The sequence below is a fragment of the Somniosus microcephalus genome, chromosome 11 (genome assembly GCF_052327205.1).
Source record: "Somniosus microcephalus isolate GS21.2 chromosome 11, FLI_Smic_1.0, whole genome shotgun sequence".
NCBI lineage: Eukaryota > Metazoa > Chordata > Chondrichthyes > Squaliformes > Somniosidae > Somniosus > Somniosus microcephalus.
In genome coordinates this window covers 181,479,048-181,487,123 of record NC_140997.1, presented here as the reverse complement: position 1 = coordinate 181,487,123, position 8,076 = coordinate 181,479,048, and positions in this window count along the sequence as shown.

Below are 8,076 nucleotides of genomic sequence, written 5' to 3'. Positions count from 1 at the left end.
TAGAAATTTGTTCGCATCTGCCTCAATGTGTACACCTGAGGTGCAGCTGATATTGGGCCTCGTTTAAATGAGATTGGTGAGCTATGGACACCTGTTGGCCATCCCCAGGCAGCTTACAGGCGAGGAGACTTGGGCCGTGATTTCGTCAACTGGGGTCGGTGTCACTGTCCCAGCCTGCAGCCTGCTCCAGCCTGCTCTCTCCAAGTGATTTTATATTGATTGGGCTTGATAAGCCTGCCCAGCAAGTTTCCCAGCCAATTAAAATGAAGTGGGTCTGATGACATAATTTGATGACGTGTCATCAGCCAGTTTCCTTAAAGGGGCCATGTCCAAATAGATTTTGACAGTTCTGCTATCGGTGTTCTACAGCATTGAGGTGCTGCAAACACTGAGAAGCACTGCACAAAGGTGCACGGCTGCACCCAGGCTCTCCCATTACTCCCTCCATATGCTTATGGAAGGAGTCACAGCACGCAGGGAGGTTCTCTTCCCTTCCCATGGGCAGAAGAGACCTCCCCAGGAGACCAACGCAGCCTGATTGCACATTGCACAGGAGGACACAAGCAGGGATGTCATAAGGAGGACCAAGCTGCAGTGGCGCAAACCTTTCAATGATCTCAGTAGATCACGAAATGTTACTGCAAAGCCACACTCAACCTCATCCTGCTGTGCTACTCATCACATCCCCATCACTCTGCCTTCCATACCCTACTCCTGCACATCTTTACTCACACCAACTTACCTTACACCTCCACCCAACCCTCTCTATCTACATTATCACTTCCCCATCTCACTAGCCACCCCTCACACTCACCCTCATCCTACTGCAAGCATACCAACTAACAACACACAAGAGTAGGCACTTGGGTGGTTTAACCAATGTTAATGTGAAGTTTCTGGTAATGTGCTGTCAAATATTGAAACCTTTATTTTCAACACTTTGCATTCTTGGACAGATTTGTGTGCACCTTTGGAAGTGACTTAGTGAGTTGCAGTGAATGGTGAGACATAAGGGTACCCCTCCCCCCCCCTGCAATTGTGATGAGTGTGAAAGGAATGGCTTGGACATTGTAGGGATGCTTTATGGTGTTGGTGTGGGGTGGGGCCAACCTGGCGCATCATGTGGCAGCCAGGGTGTACAGCGTCAAGTGAAGTAAATCTGGCCATGGTGAGGCCATCCCTGGCCTCCTGGGCAGCAATGTGCTGAGGTGCTGATGCCCTGTGTCCTGTGCAGCATCAGGTGATTGCGGAGAAGGTTGGTGTTGATGTTGGTGCTGCTGGTTTGCCTGGTGCTGCTGGTGTTGGGGCTGATCATGGTGGGATTTTGAGGACCAAGGTGAGATTTTTTCAAGGGCAACGATGCTGATGGAATAGATGGCATGTGAGGTTGAGATGACAGAAGCGATCTGGCAATGGTGAGAGAGGTTGTTCCAATGAGGTGACACTGGATAGAGAGTTTGCTCCAAACACTTGCTAGCTGCATAAAACTCAATCTGTCTTCCAAATGTAGTAAGCAACAGCTTCTAACCTTGGAAAGTAAAGACCTATGAAATGGGAGCTTTTATAGACCATTGACAGCTGTCCAGTTAGTAAATCATCCCATGCTGACACAACATCCGACCTCCTTACCTAACGTGATTCCCGAGCAGTGGGGAAGCCATTGGCAAACTCTAATAATCTAAAGGTAAGCTTAAAATAAGACTTAATTGCCTCGTAACAATGCATTTAATGATCTAAATTGTCTCCCCTGCCACTTGGTGTCTGGTCTGTTCAGCGCTGACAGACCCAACACCTGGGAGAATCGCGTGGAGGCGGCTTGACAGCGGGTTCTCAGCCCGCTGTCAATCTTTTCTATTTTGATAGCTGACCCACCTCCGATCCTGCCCTCTCAGCGCCGGTAAAACTCTGGCCTTGGAATGTCAGGCATTCAGGTAAGTGCTTAAAGGGGTAAGGGAAGCGATTGGAAGGAGGAGTGATTGGAAAGAAGGTGATTGGGAAGGCAGGCAATCGGGAGGGGAGCAATCGGGAATGAAGGCAATCGAGGGGGGAGGGGGCGTGACCAGAGAACCGCCAATGGTCTGAGGGCCTGCAGTGGAGTTGGGAGAAGCGCTCCTACACCTTCCAGATTCAGATAAGTATTTTTATCAAACTTGATGGGGGTCTCCAGTGGTCCCTTTAAGAACCGCAGGTTAGGTTGAATGTAGACCAGGTTTTCCTGAATGCAACCGGCTCATGTTGGTTGCATTCAGAGCAACCCAATTTTGCACAGGGAGCCTCAAACAGGTATAAGACCCCTTATTTGCATCTGCAAAGGGTCTATTGCCCTTTTCAGCCACAGATCCTTAACCCTATATTTTTGCCTATATTCGTAATCAGTGTGCGTTTCCCGCCTACCATATTAGAGGTTTAGGTTTAGCACCTGAAGCTAGCCCACAGAAGCTGAGCCCAATTTTGCGCGGTCAGCTCAGTATTGGCCTTGCACTGGCAGTTAGTTTAACGGAGGAATATGCAAATTTTGGCCAACAGCTCAAATGTGTAGGCCAGACCAGAAAGGAATGCCAGGTTCATAAGGGAACCAGTTGGGTTTTTAACAACAATCTAGCAGCTTTCCTAATCAGTTTCTGGCACCACCGGAGGTTTATGCTGGTATTCAGTGCAGTCTCCAAAAAGATGACTTGTTTCTTCACCACAAAATATGGCCTTCTGTAAATTGGTGTTGGGGAATTCCAGGCACTGACACAACGATGATGAAGGAATAACGATATAATTCAAAGTTAGGATACTGCGTGCCATGGAGGGGAATTTAGAGGTGAAAATGTTCTAATGACGTTGCAGCTCTTTTCCTTCTTAGTTGTAGAGGTCACAAGGAAGGGAGATGCTATTGAAGTAATTATGGTGAGTTGCTGCAATGCATTGTGTAGATCAGAAATATTGCAGCCACAGTACGCTGGTGATGGAGGAAATGGATATTGAGTCCCGCGGCAGTGATCAAGCAAAGTGCTCTGTCCTAGATGGTGTCAAGCTTCTTGATAATTGTTATGGCAAGTGATGAATATTCCATCACAATCCTGACAAGCCGTGAAGAAACTTTGAGTTCAGGAGGTGAGCCATTCCACAGATCACCCCAGCCTCTGCTGTAAGACGTTTAAATTCTGCGTACGTCAAAATGGTCTAGGTAGCACGCAAAATTCGTGTTCAGTCCTCATTAACATGATTATCGTCATTATCTCAGCGCTAAAACCGCTGCTCATTGGCTTACCGCTCAACGGGTGGGCCAATATCGGGTCCAGTCTAATTCCCAGTCATGATTGGCACAGGCTTTATTCAGTATTTAAAGGGGCGGTGCATTGATGCTACAGCACCTCATTGTCAAGCCTGTTCCAAATTTACTTGGAAGCAGACGGCAGTGGAATCAGATGGCTGAGCCACAGCACAGGGAGAGAGTCTGCAGATTTTTAGATGCAGCTCTTGAGGCACTGGTGGTGGCCATGGTGAGGAGGTGGGCTGTCCTATACCTGCAGACTGGTAGAAAGCCCTTGCCACATACATCTTGAAGGCTCTGGCAGGAAATAGCCGCCTATGTGACAGCCAGTACTGTGGTCCCCAGGTCAACGATCCAGTGCCGCAAGAAGATTAATGACCTCACACGGCAGGTCAAGGTGCGTGAAGGCTTCAGCAAATGCCATATCCCACCATCTGCACCACAAGCCTCCCACACTGCTCAATGCGCCACACCACCAGCACTCACCTACCAACAATCTCTACCTATCACCACTCAGACCTCACAATCATAGCTTCACTTCATCTTCACAACCTTACCACTGCTGCGACACTCACACCTCACACCTTGCACACACTGATTGCTATTCAACTATGGCAAGCACATCACCTAAACACATTGCACCACACTTACTCACAAACTTCACTTTCTCTTACAGGCCAAGGTTGCGCATAACAGGAGGGAGCAGTGGCAGACAGGCAGGGGGTAAGCTGAAATCCAGGACCTCAGCCAACTGGTGGAGCAAGTGTGGAGATCATTAGGCGGCAGATCATGGAGGCCGTGGCAACCGGCGAGGTTGAAGCCCTTGGAGACAACAATGGTACGCTCATTCCTAATCTTTCTTCTCATATCCCATTTCCTCCTCATTCCACAATCTCTTCTCACTTTCAAGCTGCTGTATGCATGCATATCTTGCTTTCCCCACCTAACCTCACTATAAATCGACTCTTGTGCTTTTCTGCTTTCAGCTAATCTAGAACAAGCACCAGACCAGCCTGTCCCCGAGGCGATGCAGGTGAGCGAGGGGGGAGAAGAGGAAGAAGACACTGTGACACTGCATCTATCACTCGCAGACACCAGCTCAGAAACTGGCATTGTTTACTTTAGAGGCTAGTGTAGATGTGGGATCTGCACAGGGTGAGGCACCGGGCACGAGTGGGCTGCAGCAAGGCAGGGGAAAAGGGTAGCTCGGGGGCCAGCTCCCTGGAGGGCAGGTTCGGGCGCGAGTTCTGTTGCACAGGACACAGATGAGGACCTCGATGGGGAGGACTTCAGAAGAAGGGTCATGGGCATGCACACCGAATTGCTAGGTGCAATGCCAAGCCCGCCAGAGAGCCTCTTGGCAATGTCAAGGGACATGTAGGAGGCTGCCTCCAACATTACACAGGGTTTTGCGCAGGGCTTGGAGCCCAGGATTTCCAGGCTGGAAATAATGGGAAACTCCCGAAGAGACCGTGTCGACCCAGACCTGATGCTGCGTGTGATGGGCGATGTCGCGGCTGCCATTGCAGCACAGGCGGAAGCGACCCAACATCTTAGTGTGGCAGCGGAAGCACAGACCGCTCTCAAGCAATCTCAGCTTGCTGCCATCCACGCTCAGACTGCTGCCATCGTGGCTGGGTTTACCAGTGCCAACCAGGGCTTGCAGGGTCTCACAGCAGCCCAGCAATCTGTGCTGCAATAGATTGCTAGGAATGCTGAGATGCCACCCCGGGGAATGGCAGTGGCTCAATGGAACAGGACCCTGCTGTCCTTTGACAGCATTTTTGTTCCCACCACTGCCACTCCGCCATTGCCCTTGCCTCTGCCTTTCAGCTAGCCAGCCCAGACTGCTTCCACCCATGCCAAGGTAGTGTAGTCTAGGACCCGTCTAGGTCTAGAGCTGCTCGAGGTCATCCTGCAAGGCCATCTGAGATCTCCCCCATGAAAACTCAGCAGCCTTCCACCAGCCATGCTGCAGCCATTGGGGGAACACTTCGTAGGAGCACTAGATCGGGAAAAGAAACCCGAACGACAGGCATTAAGGGATTGCACAAGGGTGATTAGTTCATATCGTATGTGTAAATTAATTTTTGATAAATTTATTAATTTTGTTTGGAATCTTGTTTGGCATCTGATGAGGCGTTCATGGACAGCCCATCCGGAAGGGGGATTGGTTGCCTGCCTCCTCGTCCTCTTGCTCATCTTCCTCTTCTTCCTCCTCCTCCTCTCCCTCATCCTTCTCCTGAGGTGGTCCCACAATCCATGGTGGCAAGGGCTGCGCCATCATGATGGCCAAGTTGTAAAGCATGCAGCAGAGCACCATGAAATGGGACACCCGTTCCTACGAGTACTGGAAGACTCCTCCCGAGCATTCAAGGTAGTGGAACCGTTGCTTCAATAGCCCGATGGTCTGCTCGATGATGTTCCTGGTGGAAGCATGGCTCTCATTATATGAGTGTTGAGTATGAGTGGTGGGGTTGCGGAGGGGAATCATGAGCAGAGCGGATGGCCCTTGTCTCCGAGCAGCCACCCTCAAGTTTGCTGTGGTGGCTGGAAGATTGCCGGCACACCGGACTGACGCAGGATGAAGGCATCATGACTGCTGCCAGGATAGCAGGCATTGACCCTCAGGAATCACTGGGCATGGTCGCACACCAACTGTTAAGTGAGTGGTAGCCTTTGTGGTTACAGAAGATCTCAGGACTGTTATGCGGTGCTCACAAAGCCACATGGGTGCAGTCGATTGTGCCTTCCAACATGGGGAAGCCACATATGCACTTGGCTGGCTTCTCACTGCTCAGAGAGAAGAAAACATAGTCCTTTCTCCTGGTGTAGAGAGCCTCAGTTACCTCCCGAATGCAGCGATGGACGGCGAACTGTGAGATGTTAGCTATGTCTCCTGCTGCAGACTGGAAGGATTCGCTGTCGATGAAATTGGGGGCCACGATTACCTTGCCTGCCACTGGGAGAGCCGTGGTCGCACTGCTCTCAGGCTGCAGGTTTAGTTGCAGGAGGTGGCAGAGTTCTGTGACCACCGCCTGGGTGAAGCGGAGCCTCCTAATACACTGCTCCTCGCTTAAGTGTATATAAGAGAAGTGCTCTCGGAAGACTCTAGGTGGGTAAGGCCTCCTGTTGAGAGCCCTCCTCCTACTTCCTCTGCGCGCATCTTCTCTCTTCTTCGTTGCCTCTGCTCCCTCTCCCTAAGATACTCGAGTATGAGGGGGACTGCCAGTGGAGTCCCCATGAGTGTGAGCAAATGCTGTGAGCAAAAGTCTTTAAATTAGAATGAAGGCGTTTTCCACTTGCAACAACATTCCCTGTTACCGCAGAACCTTGAAGACATTAATAAAGCTGCTGGAGTTGCAGAAAGTTGCACAAACTGTAGAAACATGTCAGGTGCAAGTTGCTGCTGATGAGCCCTTTAAATACTGCTGCTGGTGCCTTCTTAATGCTTGCTCAGCTCGTTGCACTTAAAGCATGCCAGTAAGTGAAGCGGCGAAGTCGAAACTCACAGATCGGGCGTCCAGTGCACGGTGCACACTCACTGATGTCATGATCTGCACCATCTACATAATTTTAGTAACAAGTTTATTATGTGGTACTTTATCAACCACCTTTTGAAAGTCCATATACACATCAACCGCAGTACCCTCATCAACTCTCTTGGTTACTTCATCAAATAGCTCAATCTAGTTAGTAAACACGATTTTTCTTTAACAAATGCATTTGGCTTTCATTTATTAACCTATATTTTTCCAAGTGGCAATTACTTTAGTCCCAGTTTGTCTCCAAAAGTTTCTCCATCACCACTGCCAGGCTGACTGGCCTGTAGTTGCCGGGTTTATCCCTCTCCCCTGTTTTGAACAGGGGTGCAATATTTGCAATCCTCCAGTCCTTTGGCACCACTCCCATATCTAAGGAGGATTAGAAGATTGTGGCCAGAACCTCTTACAATTTCCACCCTTACTTCCCTCAGCAACCTAGAATGCATCCCACCCAGACTGGGTGACTTTTCTACTTTGAACGCTGCCAACCTTTTAAGTACCTCTTCTTTATCGATTTTTATCCTATCCAAATTTTCTACCTCCTCGTTTACTGTGACATTGGCAGCATCCTCTTCTTTAGTGAAGACAGATGCAAAGTATTCATTTAGTACCTCAACCATGCCCTCTGCCTCCACAAGAAGATCTCTGTCTTGCATGCACTTCATGTCAACTTTTTCAGTTATAAATTCTTATATCCACATTTATAATGGAAACTATCATGCTGTAATTACATCCTTCCCTGCAGTAGAGGCACTGCAGTACCACCACTGGTGGGAGGGTGTGATTACAGTGTAACAAGTTTACATAGGAAGTTTCAGTTATAAACATGGGCATAGGAATTAAAGTGGAAAACTAATAGTAATGACTGAATGTAGGAACTAAATGATCCTCCACCCGCTAACCCCACTTCATCTGAAGACTACACTTGGTCTTGACTGCCCTTGTGCAACGTCACCTAGCTGTTGACAGTGCTGGCTATTGACAGTTTCACTTCTCCTTTTTCGGCACAAAAAGGACAGCTGAGATGCTAAACTGTCAGCTTTTAAATTTACCCTAAAGTGAGCAGGGATGTTGCGCTGAGCCACCGCTGCTGGGTTTCCCAGGCGACCACAAGACTCTGGCACCGGGCGAAGTGTCCCACCAACCGCGGGACGGAGTGGTCAATCCCAGAACGCACCGCACGGGCGGGGGCAGAGGCGGAGTCGGGGGTCGCGCACGCAGACGCGCGCGTGCACGCGGGACGGCCACCTGCGATTGGCTGTTGCCCCA